The sequence below is a fragment of the Lepus europaeus genome, chromosome 4 (genome assembly GCF_033115175.1).
Source record: "Lepus europaeus isolate LE1 chromosome 4, mLepTim1.pri, whole genome shotgun sequence".
NCBI classification, from domain to species: domain Eukaryota; kingdom Metazoa; phylum Chordata; class Mammalia; order Lagomorpha; family Leporidae; genus Lepus; species Lepus europaeus.
Window position 1 is genome coordinate 92,486,375 of NC_084830.1, and position 16,991 is coordinate 92,503,365.

A 16,991-nucleotide genomic window follows, 5' to 3' on the forward strand; every position below is an offset into this window, starting at 1 on the left:
GGAAAGCTATAACTATTTACCTGCTTTCTTCCCCCTCTTGATTTTCTGAAAAGACATAAAGTTGTATAATCACTGATTACAAGGTATTGAGCTTCTAATATTTATAGATGTGATATCTATAACAATGATACCCACAAAAGCAGGAAAAAGAAATAGAGCTACATAAGAAGCAACATTTCTATATTTCATTGGAATTAAGTTAATGTAATTCTTAAGATTAAAGTGTTACATTAGAAAATATTTATTCAATGCAAAAGAAAACACAAAAAGGGAACCTAAGAAACATAAAAGACATGAGACAGCTTTTAAAAATGGAAATCACAGATGTAAAGACAACAATATCAATAATAACATTAAATGTTAATAGATTAAATAAGCTAAACAAAGGCAAAACTTGTCAGAGAAAAGATAAATCCTGCTGTATGTACCTTCTTTCTGCAGGAGACATACACAAAAGATTCAATCAGAAATGAAGGATGAGACACTACTTCTAACCTTAGAAAAAGTAAAAGGGAAAGAATTGTATAACAGTTGTGCCAATAAGCTAGATAAGTGGACAGATTCAAAGAGAAACATGAAATTGCTGAAATGGACTCAAGAAGAAATAGAAAATCTGAAAGAGCCTATAACAAGTAAAGAGACTGAATTAACAATCAAAAAAATTGCCTTCAAAGAAACATTGAGGCCTAGATGCTTCACTGGTGAATTCTATAAAATGTTTAGAGAAGAATTAATGTGAGTTTTCCATAAAATATTCCCCTGAAAAGGAACATTTTTAATTCATTCTATAGAGCCAGTTATTCTCTTGAAACAAAAATCAGACAAGCAAGCAACAAAAAATATATATATTATGACTATATATGCCAAACTCCTTGGCAACAAGCTGAAACCAGAAACATAAAAAGAATTATACACCATGGCCAAGTCAGAATTTACTCAGTTTTCAAGGTTGGCTTACCAACATGAAAATCAACAGAATATACCATTATCAATTGAATAACAAAATCTACATAATGACCTCAGTTAATACAAGAAAAGCATTTGACACAATTAAGTATCCTTTTATGACTTTAAAAAAAAAAACACTCAAAAAACTAAACATAGAAAGGAACTTCCTTAATCTGATAAAGAGTATCTTTGAAAAATCCCAATTACCATTATACTCAATGGTGAAAACCTGGATGCTTTCTCCTGAAATTGGAAATAAAAGAATTTGTGTTTTTACTCCTTCAGTTCAACATTATACTGGAGATTCTATCAAGAAAGTGATAAAAACAACTCACAAATCAGGGGAAATAGTTGTAAGTCATAAAGAAAATCCTATCTAAAATATGTAATAAACTTTTCCAACTCAATAATAAAAACACAAACGATAATTAGGATATGGGCAGAAGATAAAAACAGGCACTTGTTAAAAATATATACACACAAATATATAAAATATATAAAAAATATACACACAAATGTCTAGTAGTGACCACAAAAACACTCAACAACATTATCCATCTGGGAAATGCAGGTCAAAACCGTAACAAACATGAAGGCTTTAATTTTTTTAATGCAAAATAGCAAGTGTAGGTGGGCACATGGAGAAATTGAAAGCCTCCTATATTGCTAGTAAGATTATGAGATGGTTCAACCTGGGGTCAAAATTGTAGCACATCAGATGAAGTCCTAGCCTGCAACATCAGTATCCCATGTGAGCACCGGTTTGAGTCCTAGCTGCTCCATTTCTGATACAATCCCTGCTAAGTTACCTGGGAAGGCAGCAGAAGATGGTCCTAGTGCTTGGGCCCCTGTCACCCACACAGTAGATGAGGGGAGCTCCAGACTTTGGGCTTTATCCTGGCCTAGTCTCTGTTGTTGGAGCCATTTGAAGAGTAAACCAGCGGAAAGAAGAGCTCTCTCTCTTTCTCTCTCTCTGACTCTCAGTATTTCTCTCTCTGTAACTCTGCTTTTCAAAAAAATAATTGGAAAAAAATAATGGTTCAACCACTGTGGAAGACAGTTGGAAGTTCCTCAAAAAGCTAAACACAGCAGCCAGCTTTGAGGTACAGTAAGTTAAGCTGTCACTTGTGTCACCAGCATCCCATATCAGAGTGCTTGGATCAAGTCCCAGCTGCTCAACATCATGTTAGCTTGCCTTGGAAGGCAGTAGATGATGACCCAAGTACATTTGTGCATGTATACACAACAAAACAATTGTGTATGTATAAAACAATTGTGTTTGTTTACACAAAGAAGTACTACTCAGTCACAAAAAAGAAATACTGATATATGCTACAATATGGATGAACCTGTAAAACACTATGCTAAGTGAAAGAAGAAAGTCACAAAAGATCAACTATTGTCTGATTCCACTTCTGTGACCCATCCAGAACAGGCAGAAGCAGAAGGGTGATATCAGACTCTGCAGCATTGCTCACAGAGTAGCTGAATTCTTCCCGGCTATTATCAAGGTGCAGGAATACATGGCCCACAGTGAAACCTGAAGTGGAGTCATGCAAGTCTCAGAGAAAGGGGAGACTAGTAATTCATTCACATCATGAAAAGTAACATGAGGACATGAATAGATTTACTTGTGTCACATATGAGCAGGAGGAGAAAGACAGAACGTACAAATCCTAATATGCAAATACTTGAGAGCACCATATTGGTTACGTAGTCTAGTCATTAACTGTAAGAGACTCTACTGATCAAAGTCATTTGGGAAGAACAAAAGCTTTGAGGCTCCAACTGTTACTTCCAGACATGCTACATTCTCTTCTGTGACCTGGAGCAAGTCACATTAATGTCTTTGGGCTACAGTAGCTCATCTGCAAAAGGAAGTTAATGCCATGTGTTTTGCAGGACTTGTCATGAGGATTGAATGAGGTAATTGATGGAAAGGATCTGTACGGCACTCAATGATGAACACTGTTCCAAATTCCAGAGCAGGAATTAGCAGAAATGTGAAATGTGATCTGTAGGTTAATTTATGGGGACAGAAGGAACAGAGAAATTGGGCAAGTAGAGACATGCATGTGTGTGAGATGCATGGCAGAGGGTCTTAGAATTGTGCACAATGAAAATAACTCACTTCTAAGATCTTACCCAACACTATACTATGCACATTACAGCTAATATTTTTGTTAGTCCTCCCAGCTTTAAGGAGTAGACAATATTATTACCCTATGATGTACATGAGAGACTAAATGACTTTCTAAAAACCTTCCCAAAGTCATGCAACAGTATTAACAAACTCTGACAAAGCACTGTCTATGAGCTATTTTAAATTATTTACACTAATGAATTTGGTCTTCAAGACAATCCTACCAGTAGGTGCTATTATAACCCCTCTTTTACCATGCAGGTAAGGTCATTTAGGCAAAAAACAATGTGTAAGCAGCCCAAATTGTGTGACCAGCAATTGGGAGCAGTGGCCAGTTGCAGCTGTATGCTGCTGTGCTCATCTACTTCTCAAGTCCCAGGTGGGCCTGGAGTAAGAGCCTCCACGTTTAAACAATCCCCAGCTCCATGGTGGCTAACCCAGGAACTACTTGGGTTTAAGAGACAGTGGACTCCCATCCCAGTACTAATCAGGCCCAACCCTGCTTAGCATCTGAGATCAGATGAGATCGGGCACATTCAGGGTGACAGATCTTTGTAAAAATTAAGAGTGGAAATGGGAGAGGAAGAAAGAAGAAGGGTTGGAGCATGGGCGGGAGGGAGGGTAGGGTGAGGAGTATCACTATATTCCTAAATCTGTATGTATGAAATACACAAAATGTGTATAACTTAAAATTTTTAAAAAAAATTTTTAAAGACAAATAAATAAATAATAAGGTAGACAGATAAAAAAATAAACTGTCTAATTGTTTTCCAAAGTGGTTGTACCATTTTTCACTTACAATTGCAAGGCATAAGAGATCCAACTAATCACCTTCCCCAAAACTTGATATTGACAGTTTTCTAATATTAGTCCCTCCATTGGAGGTGTAGTATTATAGCTTTAGTTAATTTTTCTGATAACTATTGATATTGAGCATCTCTTGCATTGAATAATAATTCATAAATTTTTGGTGTAGTATGTATTTAAATCTGATCCCCATTAAAAATATTTAGGTTGGTTGTATTTTTTTTTTTAAAAAAAGAGACAGTAGAAAAAATGGTCAACTTAGATGGAAATCATCAGATTTTTACTTAGTTTGAAGAAGAAGGTTACCATTGCTACTTCATCTTCCAAGTGTGGAAACTCAACTTACCCCACACATGTAGTTGGAGTTTTAGTTTCCTCTGTGCATGATGGAATTTAAGGCCGATTCCTTTAGCGCTACATATCCTCAAGTCTAGGGAGCATAGTTTTTGACATACTGACACTAGTGTGTGTTTTACAAATAATATATATTTTTATTTTTTCCAAAATGTTACCAATTTAATCAATGAAATTTTTGTAAAATTCCTGAACTTGGGCTGCATGTCAGCTTCTGAAATACAATAAATTCTTATAATTACTTGTGGAATAATTCATTTTAAATATTTTTGCATAGATAGGCCAGGCCTTTAAATTTTAGGCTCCTCTACCCAAATATCATTCAGATTCCATATTTGTTAAGCAAGTGCTTTGTTTCCAATTTTAACTTCCTTTTGTTTCCAACATTGTAAGCAAAATAAACTGCTCTGACTAGTGACGGATGGTGGGTTCCTTCTGACAGTCGCTTTTCTGCTCTTCCAATTCCAATATCAAAAGATGCGTCTCTCAGACCTATGAAATTCCACTTGAGCTTACTGAATCATTCTGAGTCTGTCAATTATCAAAAAAAAATCAATTTTTTCCCTAGTCTGTGTTTTACAAGGGAGGAAAGTGCCTCAAATTATTTTTAAAAAGATGTTCAGGGCAGGAATTTAGGCTAGTAGTTAAAATGTCATTTGAGACAACTGTGTCCCATTTCTTTTTGCCTGGGTTTGAGTATTAGCTCTGACTATAGACTCCAGTTTCCCATTAACACTGACCCTGGAAAGCAGTGGTGATGGCACAAGTAATTGGGTTTCTAGGATCCCTGATAGAGACCTGCACTGGTTCCTGCCTCCTGGCTTCTGCACTCCCCAGCCTTGTTTCAGTACAAGTGCTGTAGATATTTGGGGAGTGAGCCAACAGATGGAAGCTCGCTCTCGCTCTCTCTCTCTCTCTTTCCCATTCAAATACTTTTTCTTTTTTATTTTTTTGACAGGCAGAGTGGATAGTGAGAGAGAGAGACAGAGAGAAAGGTCTTCCTTTTGCCGTTGGTTCACCCTCCAATGGCCGCTGCGGCCAGCACATCTCACTGATCCGAAGCCAGGAGCCAGGTGCTTCTCCTGGTCTCCCATGTGGGTGCAGGGCCCAAGCACTTGGGCCATCCTCCACTGCCTTCCCGGGCCATAGCAGAGAGCTGGCCTGGAAGAGGGGCAACCAGGATAGAATCCGGCGCCCCAACTGGGACTAGAACCCGGTGTGCCGGCGCCGCAAGGCGGAAGATTAGCCTGTTAAGCCACGGCGCTGGCCCCCATTCAAATATTTTTAAAGATCTTCTAACTAATAAATAAAATGCAGGTACAAGCAGCACTGACGTCATGAGTACATCAGATCCACGCTGGTCCTGTACAAGTCCTCTAAGCCCTTGTCGTTGCCCACCCTCAGGATGTTCTCATCCCATGGAGGAGGGTGGAGCTAGGAGGCATCAGAAAACCCCCAAAAGAAGGAAAAACTTATGCTGGAAAGACGTGTCTTTTAATTTTTTTTTTTGTTATTATGTGATATTTCACATGCATGTCCTCTGAATCCAACTTCAGAAATCAGACAATGGAGGCACAGTTTGTTTGTATATATTTTAAAATCCACTCTATTTGTTCAGTGGCCTTTATTGTAATTGAATGAAAAGAAGTCTAAAATAACACCTGAGCAAGAATTAGAGTCCAAAGTTCAGGTCACATCCTTTGGCTGAAATGCAAATCAGCTGAAATCTTTTTTGCCCTAATTGCTAACAGCTACTATAGCTTTTTTGTTTTCTTTTGTTCAAAGCAAGCAAGCACCAAAACTGGGGGAGGGGGTAGCTTTAAAACTGATATATGCCCAACCTTTAAAAAGTCTCTGACATTTCCCGGCGAATGTACATTAGATGCAGCATTTAAGGCATCACTGCTAATTGCCTTTTTAAAAAAACCTTAGGCTTCTTTCTTATTCATTAGAGATATTCAGCCAGTTAGTGAGTGTAACATCTGGCTATTTTTACAAATATCTATAACATCACTATGGACAGTAGGCACTGCTGCTTTTTGGTGGTTTTTAAACATTTTAATCAAGGGGACAGCTGATGTCACCCAAGCAGGCATGTCAGCTACCAGTCGGGAGGGAGCCTTGTTATTTTCGAGTTGAGGAAACTCCTAACGCTCCCAGAGGAAGAATGAATTCCAAAGGATAGCCAGTCTGATTGCAATCCAGACTGGGAGCCAAAGTAATCACACAAGCATGTATTTAAAACTCTTGTAAAATTATCCTTGTCAGAAGCAATTGCAGAAGTTTGAGCAAAGCCAATTTACAATCCAATTTATGAACACTGGTTGACTGCTGTAAAATATTTCACTAAGATTCTTAAAATACTTTCTCTGTTGAACATTGTTTTGCTTCAATAGGTTGAATGGCTGTCCTCCCAACTATAAAATTGTTTCATTTTACAATTTAGTGGAATGTATACATCATATTTATTTTTTGAAGAATTATGGATTAATCATAATGAGTTTTCTCTTAAAGCTTGGAATTGACCCCAAAATATGACATCCCTTATTATTCTCACAAAATATAAAACACTTGGCACAAGAAAAATATTCTCAACTAGAACTAACCCATTTTCCCCTTGTTTTCCTAAAAATGGTGAGATTTTTGTGGGTTAAATCAGGGAAATGTTCTACTATCTGTTGTCCACTCAGAACAAAACTGAAAAATGAAAGGTATGTGTTAGAGTATCCACCTGCTAGGACCATCATAATAAGGTCCCATAGACTGGGTGACAAACAGATATTTATCTTCTCACAGTTCTGGCACTGGAAAGCCAAGATCAAGGGTTGACGGCTCCCAAGACCCAGCCCCTTGGCTTGCAGAGGGTAACCTTGTCTCTGTGTGCACCTGTTTGGTGTCTCTGAATCCTGATCTCCTCTTTTTATGATGTACCCCAGATTGGATTCAGGCTTCAAAAAAGAGCCTGATTTATTTTATTTACTTCTATACAGACCCTGTTCACAAACACAGCCACAATCTGAGGTCTTGGGGTTAGGATATCAAAATATAAACTTGGAAGAGGGGTACAATTCATCCCCTAAGAGTGACATGGCAGGTAATATATCAGAATCTCCAAATCAGGCTAACTACACTTCCACAAGACCTGAACTTTGGGACTGGTGCTGTGGCACAAAACCAATATCCATGTTCAAGTCCCAGCTGCTCCACTTCTGAAACAGCTCCCTGGATACACCTGCAAAAGCAGCAGAGGATGGTCCAAATCCTGGAGCCAAGCACCCTGCCACCCACTAGGGACACCCAGGTAGAAATCCTGGGTTCTGGCCTTGGCCTGGCCAGCCCTGGCTGTTGTGGCTATTTGGGGAGTAAACCAGAGAATGGAAGATCTCTCTCTCTCTCTCCTTCCCTCCCTCTCTCTCTTTCTTTGTCACTCTACCTTTCAAATAAATACATCTTTTTAAAAATGGCCTCATGGCTGATGTCAGGGTAAGGTTGAAAGAAAGAAATCTAGATTTCCTTTTTTCTATCAGATGTCACTTGCCTCCACCCTTGTTGGTCTCGGGTTGGTGCCAGTGCGATGGTTCTAGATTGCATTGATTGCTGGCTTCTTGGAATGTCTCTTTGCTCAGGTTAACTGTGATAGCAAGAAGGATTTTCCTAGGCATGTATGTTATGTGTGCATGTATGTGTACATTTGTTCACGTGTCCAGATGCTTGCATGTGTGTGTGCATGTGTGTGTGTGTGTGTTTGGCAGGAGAGGCCCTGGTAGCACGGTGCACATTCTATTCGATCTCTGAGAGTCTTTAGAAAGTGAAGCAGTGGGAAACTCATGTTCCCTTGAACCGAATGAACCTGTACAGTCCTGAAAAAGTACAGTGGGGCCAAGATAGCCTGGGCTGCAGCTGCTACCAGGACTCAGGGTTAGGCCTTATTGGCTCAGGCTGAGAGGAATGAAAACCAAGGAGGGTCATTTTTGGTCTCTACTTTCTCCATGGAAATCTTTGACCATACAAGAATTCATAATGACCCAAAATGGAGCATTTTTGCTTTGCTGTTGTCAAACAATGGGAGTGTTTTCAGTTGGTCTTTGGTTCCATTGTGTAGATCTCCAAAAGGGCTACGGCTGGGCAGGACCAGAGCTAGAGAAGAGAACAGGAATGGAATCCTCAAACTTGGAACAGAACCTTCCTGGAGCTAACAGGGTGCAAAGACTAACCCACCTGGTACCACAGGTAAATGTGGCAGCAGCTGTAGGTCAAGCCCAGTGCCAGGACTCCCATCTCAGGAAAACTGGAGCTTGGCTGATCAAAAACACCTTCATAAGATCTCTGTAAGTGAGATCCCAGCAGAAAGAACAGGCCATCAAAGAAGGAGGTACCTTTCTCTGAAGGGAGGAGAGAACTTCCACTTTGACTACGACCTTGTCTAAATAGATCAGAGTCGTGAACTCAAAAGGCTTCCATAGCCTTGGCAACTCATGACAAGAGCCTAGGGTGATTACTGACGCCATAAACAAGAGTGTCAATTGTTAAATCAACAACAGGAGTCACTGTGCACTTACTCCCCATGTAGGATCTCTGTCCTTAATGTATTGTACTGTGCAAATTAACAGTAAAACTAATATTCAAATAGTACTTTATACTTTGTGTGTCTGTGTGGGTGCAAACTGTTGAAATATTTACTTAGTATATACTAAGTTGATCTTCTGTATATGAAGATAATTACAAATGAATCTTAAAGAAGAATGGTATAGGAGAGAGTAGGAGATGGGATGGTTTGTGGGTGGGAGGGTGGTTATAGGGGAAAAAAACCGCTATAATCCAAAAGTTATACTTTCAAAATTTATATTTATTAAATAAAAGTTAAAAAAACACCTTAGTCTGCTGGTTCCCTCTGTCTGGGGGCCACCCACAGCCTGTTTAAGGAAGCAAAATCCCAGGCCCATGTATTGCACCCCTGCTACCACATGACAGAACCAGAGAGAGTTCTAGGCCCTGCCATTGCAGATGGAATCTCTTCCTCTCTCTCTCTCTCTCACCTCAACCACTCTCTCCCTCTCTCTCTCTATAACTGCCTTTCAAATACACAAAGAAATCTTTTTAAAAAAATTTTTTTCAAGATTTGAAAGTATTTGGAAGTTAGAGTTACAGAGAGGGAAGTAGACACGGGGCGGGGGGGGGTCTTCCATCCACTGGTTCACTCCCCAGTTGGCTGCAACAGCCAGAGCTGTGCAGATCCAAAGCCAGGAGCCAGGAGCCTCCTCCAGGTCTTCCTAATGTCTGGTCCATATGCTCCAGGTAGGCCCGATATCTGAACCTTTACAGGGATCCTTTATCCCCAGAGCTCATTATGCCAGGAGGGGGAGGCAGAGGAGATGAAATCCACATTAGTGCCTATTTATAACCCTCACTTTCCACTTCCTCCTCCATAAAGCTTTTAACTGCTAACAAAAAAGAACAAAACTAAGCAATACATATTCTGCTTTCTTCACCAGTATTTCCCAGCCTGCTGCAGCCGCAAAGATTTCTCTCCTTTCTGTTAACTCCAAGAGAGTGTAATGTCTCTATACAAGCAAGCACCACATTCTGACATATGACATAGGATGGCATACATAGTGCCGTGGCTTACCTGCTGCCACACACTAAGCACACAGGTCATCCTGTGCATCACCCGCAAAGGAGCACTTGGTGAAGGTTTGCTCTGTGGGAGGAGGTTTGCTCAGCATCCCAGCACTGTGCCATCAGCCTGTGGGGAGCTATCCTTTACCACCCAAAATTGTGAATTGCATTCAGATGAAAGCTTTTGATTAAAACAGGCCTTGCTGGCAAAAGCACCTCATGTCACTAGCTGCAGAGTGATGCCAGGATGTGAAAGTGAGCCAGGTCCCATCCGGCTTTCAGATTTCAATAAACATCAGTACTCATATGTTTAAAACTGAAGCAAAATCCCTCAAAAGATCTTAAACTGCGTGGAAGTGAGGATGAAAGATTCTGCTGATCTGAGGGCTGGCATGGCAGGCCTGATTTCTGAGCTCTTTGATCAGTACTGAAATGGGCTGAGAGTCTCACGATGGGAAGTAAACCGTGTCGTTATGCAGTCAAGATCCTGCCTTTGTGGATGAGGAAACTGAGACCCACGGAGGGTGCGCAATGTGCTCAAGGCTCTCCCAGCAGGTCAGTGGTTAAGAGGGGTCAGAACATGTGTTGCCCTGGCACCAGGTGAGAATGGGCTACCAGGGGCCATGCAGAGCAATGCAGGGAACTCAGAGGCCATTGGAGAGAATCTGAAAGACTCACAGATTCTGCAAAAAGAACCACAGGAAGAACGATCTAAAGATGATGCTTACGGCTAGGGCGAGGACGAATAAGCAGAGGACAGAGAGGCACCCAGGGAGACGTCAGGCCAGCAAGAAACACGTGATGAGGCAGTGATGGTGGAGTGGGCACCACAGCAAGCAACGGATGGACTCACAGAGGAAGCACTCCAGGCTACAGGAATAATGGCGCTGCTCAGTTACCTTCTAGATCAATTGCAGATTCTTCATTCTTGTTTGCTTTCTTACATTTGCTTTCCAGTATCTGCTGCCAGATTTCCCTGCTGGAAAAGACATAAGGAGAAGCTGAGGCTAGAGTTTTTGTCTACAAAATCCACAGAAAAGAAAACAAAAAGCAACAAAAGGCAGGCACTGTGGCACAGAGGGTTAAGCCACCACTCGGAATGCTCACATCCCATATCAGAGTTGTGATTGGAGTCCTGGCTACTCTGCTTTTCATCCAGCTTCCTGCTATAAGCATAGGAATGAGCAGAAGATGGTCCAAGTGCTTGGGCCCCTGCCACTTATATGGGAGACCCCGATCAATTTCCTGGCTTCTGGCTTCAACCTGGCCTGGCCCTGGCTGTTGCAGGCATCTGGAAAGTGAACCAATGGATGTAAGATTTCTCTCTCTCTCTCTCCCTGGCCCTGTCTCTGTCTCTCTGCCTTTCAAATAAATACAAAAATATTGTTTAAAAACTACAAATACACAAAATAGAGTGCATCCGTACTTTGGAATACTCTGCAGCTATGAAGACTGAGGCACTGAGAGTCTGTGCACTGATGTCACCATTCCAAACACACTTACGCTGTTTGATGAATAACACGAGTTAGAGAACAGTAATTATGATATCAACCTGCTTATTTAAAAGTAAATAGGTGGTCAGCGCCTCGGCTCACTAGGCTAATCCTTCACCTGCGACACAGGCACCCCAGGTTCTAGTTCCGATCGGGGTGCTGGATTCTGTCCCGGTTGCTCCTCTTCCAGTCCAGCTCTCTGCTATGACCCGGGAGTGCAGTGGAGGATGGCCCAAGTGCTTGGGTCCCTGCACCCTCATGGGAGACCAAGAGGAAGCACCTGGCTCCTGGCTTCAGATCCGCGCAGCACACCAGCTGCATCACACTGGCCGTAGGGGCCATTTGGGGAATGAACCAACGGAAAAGGAAGACCTTTCTCTCTGTCCCTCTCTCTCTCACTGTCTAACTCTGACTGTCAAAAAAAAAAAAAAAAAAGGAAATAAGACTTTCATACAATAGATCACTTGTGTCCCAGGTCAGTTTCTGCATATCAGTTATCTGTGGTCAACCATGACCTGAAAAGATTCATATTAATATTTGTCTTGACTTTTTTTAAAGATGTTTTTATTGATTTGAAAGGCAGAGTTACACAGACAGACAGATCTTCCACCTGCTGGTTCATTCCCTAAATGGCTGCAATGGCTGAAGCTAGGAGCCTGGAACTTCATCCACATCTCCCAAGTAGGTACAGGGTCCCAAGCACTTGGGCTATCTTCCACTGCTTTCCCAGGCCATAGCAGAGAGCTGAATTGGAAATGGAGCAGCCAGGACTCAAACTGGAGTTAATATAGGATGCCAGAGTTGCAGCCAGCTGCTTAACCCACTGTGCCATTATGCTGGCCCTGTCCTGACTCTTTCAAGATAGAAGCCACATTCACATAACTTTATTGTGGGATACTTTTACAATTAGCCTATTGTATTATTAGTCATTGTTGTTCGTCTATTACTGTGACTAATTTATAAATTAATAAACTAAATTTATAAATTAAATTAAATTTATAATTTAAATTTTGTCATAGTTATGTATGTATCCAAAAAAAAAATGGTAGTGTTTGGTACTATCTGTGGATTCAGGTATCCACTGGGGATCTTGGAACATATCTTCCCAAAGATAAAGGGGAACTACTATATTCATCCCCTCATATTCATTAATTTATAGACAAAAACCTGAAATTACCTAGAGAGGAAAAGGAAGCATCCCACATTACTCTATACCCATTTACACTGTTTAAAACTTTTGCCAACAAGAATGGACTTATCAGGGGCTGGCACTGTGGTGCAGCAGGTTAAGCCATAGCCTGCGGCACAGGCATCCCATATGGGCACCAGTTCAAGTCCCAGCTGCTCCAGTTATGATCCAGCTGCCTACTAATGTACTTGAGAAAGCAGCATGCAATGGCCCAAATGCTTGGGCTCCTGCACCTACCTGGGAGACCCAGAGGAAGCTCCTGGCTCCTGGCTTCAGCCTGACCCAGCCCCAGCCATTGTGGCCATTTAGGGAGTAAACCAGCAAGTGGAAGATATTTCTCTCTTTCTCTCTCTCTCCTTCTCTTTTTCCATAACTCTGCCTTTCAAGTAAATAAATAAAATTTTCTTAAAAATGGACTTATGTACTATATTTAATTAAAAACAAATTCTAAACTATGACTACTAAACATTTTTTTTTAATTTGCATTGCACACAAAAAAGGAAATATCTCCAATATTTTCTCTTCCTGGTAGAGAAAAACAAAAGCTAGAATGATGAAGCGTTGTGAGGATGTGGCTCTGGAAAAGCCAGATGAGCTGGCCCAGGAGCCTACAGTGGGTGGGTCCCAGGGTGGCAAAGTGCACACCTGTCCAAAGAACCTCCCCTGTGAATGCTTCCAGGCAGCACCCCCAGCCTCCAGGCTTCAGATAGGCTCAGCCGTGCCTGACACTGCACTGGAGATGTAGAGAGCCAGCCAAAGCTATATGCTACAAGAATTCATTGCACAACCTACTGCAGAGTTTGAGACACAGCATCTGTGTCTCGGTTTCTCTTCTTGATTTTCTAAAACCTTTTATTCAGTTGACCTTAGTAGATCTAATAAGATAGCTTTCCATTGTTAGCAGATTTTTCCAATTCCAAGAGCAGCCCTAATAACATTAAATTATTCTGTTCATTCTCCATTCCCTTCACTTCTTTTTTTTTTTTAATGTTTTTTCACTTAACAAGTTGGTTTGCAGTTTTTCTGGTCTAATTTATGTTATTTTTGTTTAGGAAATTACTTGGGTGTCCAAAAAAAGTGATTCAGAAATTAAATAATTGATTAGTTTTAAGATTAATTGAGAATTGCCAAAGGACTGTGATTTTATTACAAATGTATTATCCTTAAATTACAGAAAAAAATCACCTACTTGCTTGAAGTTGTGGGAATATTGTTAACACAGATCCAAACTAATGCTAAATGTGCCCCTCTTAAAATGAGAAAATAACCTTCAGCTTCTCTAAAATGTAGAGTTTGGCATTTTACTAAATTTCATAGGGAGAAAATGTAATGAGTCAATAAACCCAATTTGGAGGCTGGTTATTGTCACATAAATTAATTTGCCTGCTAAATGATCGGATTCACATCCACCTTTTTCCCCACCATCTGCCTCGCAACAAAGTTGGCATTGTACTCCTTTGAGGACGGACTGTAAAAATGTCATTATTTAGAGGCTTATTATCCACCAAGTCAATTTCTCTGTGCTTGCAGGCTGACCAGGTAAAGAACATTGTTTGGAATTTTCAAAAAAAAAAAAAAAAAAAAAGTCAGCTGCTGCAGTGGTACACCTCAAGGCAAATTTTTTTAACTGGGCTTCTGTCCAAAGGAGTGGTGACATCCAGTGACCTTGGACTCCTGCTGCAGGCCACTCCCCTTCTGCGGAAGCGGGATGCCGCATTTCCATGGCCCGGCTTGGATTTGCCTCTCCAAACACTTGTGATCTGTGAAATCTCCGCTGACTGTCACACTGAGCGACCCCATCCCATTTCTCAGCACAATCAGGCACCTGGCAGGCCTCGCCAAACAGAATGCTGGTTAGGGAGGGGTGGGCAGCCGCCAAACCTCTGCGCCAGCCAAGTCCCAAATATGACCCTCATGGAATCCAAAGGCCAAGATAATCCTGACCACAGTCTTCATATGACCCTTGCTTGATGACAGAATGGGAAATATGTTCACTAGAGAAGAAAATGTTAATATTTAAAGATATTTTAAAGTCAGAAACTATATCCAGAATCTCAAGTAGCACCTTTTTAGAAATAAAGAAACAAATCAGCTATGATTACAGGTAACATATTTTGTGGTTTGGTATTATACCTTTTTGTTTGGGTTATTTGCTAGCCGTTGAGATGACATTCTATACAACAACACTTCCTGTATTGTACAGCTCAGGCCATTTCAGCCTTGCTATAATGACAAGATGGGTTTTGTTGTTGAATAACTCCTTTGTTTATTGGAAATATGTGACATGTAAAACTATGATTCAGGGCTGATGTTGTGGCTCGGCAGTTTAAGCCACTGCCTGCAATGCCAGCATCCGAGATGAGCATGGGTCCGACTCCCAGCTTCCAATCCAGCTCCATGCTAATACTGCCTGGGAAAGCAGAAGATGTCCCAGGTACATAGACCCTTGTGCAAGACCACATGGAATTTGCGGGCTCCTGGCTTTAGCCCAGCCCAGCCTTGTCCATTATGGCCATTTGAGGAGTGAACCAACAAATGGATGATCTCTTTCTCTGTAACTCTGCTTTTCAACATAAATAAATCTTTTTTAAAAATTACTACCCATGAAATAGGATAATTACATAATTTAAGGAAATGACACTCGGGAATATAGTTCAATGTGATGATTTCATAAATTAATATGCTATTAATTTAAATACAAGTTTTTATTAAGTAAAGATTTATTTATTTTAAAGGCACAGTAATAGAGAGAGAGAGAGATTTTGATTTTCCCTCTGCTGGTTCTCTCATCAAATGGCCGCAATGGCCATGGCTGTACCAGGCATTTGCCAGGAGACTGGAACTCCACTAGAGCTCACAAGTGGGTGGCAAGGACCCAAGCACATAGGCCGTCTTCCATTGCTTTCCCAGGTACATTTGCAAGGAGCTGGATCAGAAGCAGAGTGGCCAAGACTCTAATGGGCATTCTGATATAGGAAGACAGCATTGTAAGCAGTCACTTAGCTCATTATGCAACAATGCCAGCCCCAACTACAAATTTTGAGGACTCACTATATTTTAAAAGTGCAAAAGCAAATACAGTATAAAGCAAGAAGGTCAGTGTTCGTAGAGTTTCTTATCTAGGCTGCAGCAAGCAAATCAGACAAATGAAAAATAAGTTACAGCAGAAAGTGATTTAAGAAAATAGCATGTTTTGCTCCCTGGTAGGACAGGCCAAGAGGGCCACAGACAGCCTCCTCTACAAGAGGAGTAGAGGCTGTGACAGTGAAACTCACAGCAAGGCCCCTGGAGCTCCTAGTGTCTGCCCTAGAGTGCAAAGTGACAGGGCAGCATGCAAGAAATGAGCAGCCATCAGTTCTCAAGGGGTTCAAATATCACACAAAGGATTTTAGAATTTCTCTAATTTGTAAATAAGAGTCAGTTGCACCCTAAAAATCGTACAATGCATTGAAGAGAAACATCTACTGAGACTTGTCCAAGGAGTGGCTGGACAGAGCTGTTAATCTTTTCCATCAGATCGATGAGACTCTGTGGATGTGCACACAGGGTATGTTTTGTCTTGGCTGTCCTGGACAATCTGGAGCAATCCTTTGTTCTTCAGCTACACATTCCTTATCTATTCCCAGCAATGCTCTCTTCCTATTAATTGATAGGCTCTTCTCAAATATCACATTGTCCTTGTCTCTGAGATGTTTTTAGCCCTTCATATTATCAACTCCAACCACTAGGAAATTCATCTCCCACTTACCTAAAATGCACCTTTTGGACAAGCAGATGTATGCTCACTGTATAATGCACAAACTCTGATTAGAATTGGACCACCTTGCAGCACTTCCTGAGACTCACCTGGAGTTGCTGGGCTGTGTCTCTCAAGCCTAGGTCACTCCTGTTCTGCCCTGGGTAAACCTTATGCTACCTTTTTACTTTTGTTTATTGTTTATTTTTGTTGACAGAATGCTTAAGGAATGCTAAGCTGAGGAAAACATGATCAAATATGAGTTTTAGAAAGCCGTTTTATTCCACCAGCATAGTAGCAAATGTATTGTGGCAGAAGGTGGTATTTGAGGTGTGAGAACAGAGACCTGACCGGAGGCAAGTCTGGATTAATCCAGGCAGGAGATTATGAGGGCTGGAACTGGGCAGTGATGGCAGGAATGAAAAGAAGGGGGTGAGTAGAAGATAGCAAGCAGAAACAATCCACAGCAATTGGAGAAAACAGCATAAATGGCCAGCAAAGGGACTGCCAGTGATGACCCTCAGAAGGCTGTGGACGACAGTTCAGCACAACAGTGTGGAATGAATTCCCATTCCCAAAACAAGTTGTAAAAATTGAAAGCAATGAGAGACACTGATGATACAATTTACTTGAAGGACAGACAGTTCACTTGGTGGATGGGAAGTAATGAGCTTATGCTCGACCAACAGCACAGAGAAGCAGCAG

The 16,991-nt window shown here is 41.1% G+C and overlaps 1 pseudogene; it reads left to right on the forward strand.

Annotated features, from left to right (window-relative positions):
• The first annotated feature begins 469 nt into the window (after positions 1 to 469).
• Positions 470 to 16,991, forward strand: part of LOC133758730 (protein FAM91A1-like) — a 32,089-nt pseudogene continuing 15,567 nt past the window's right edge.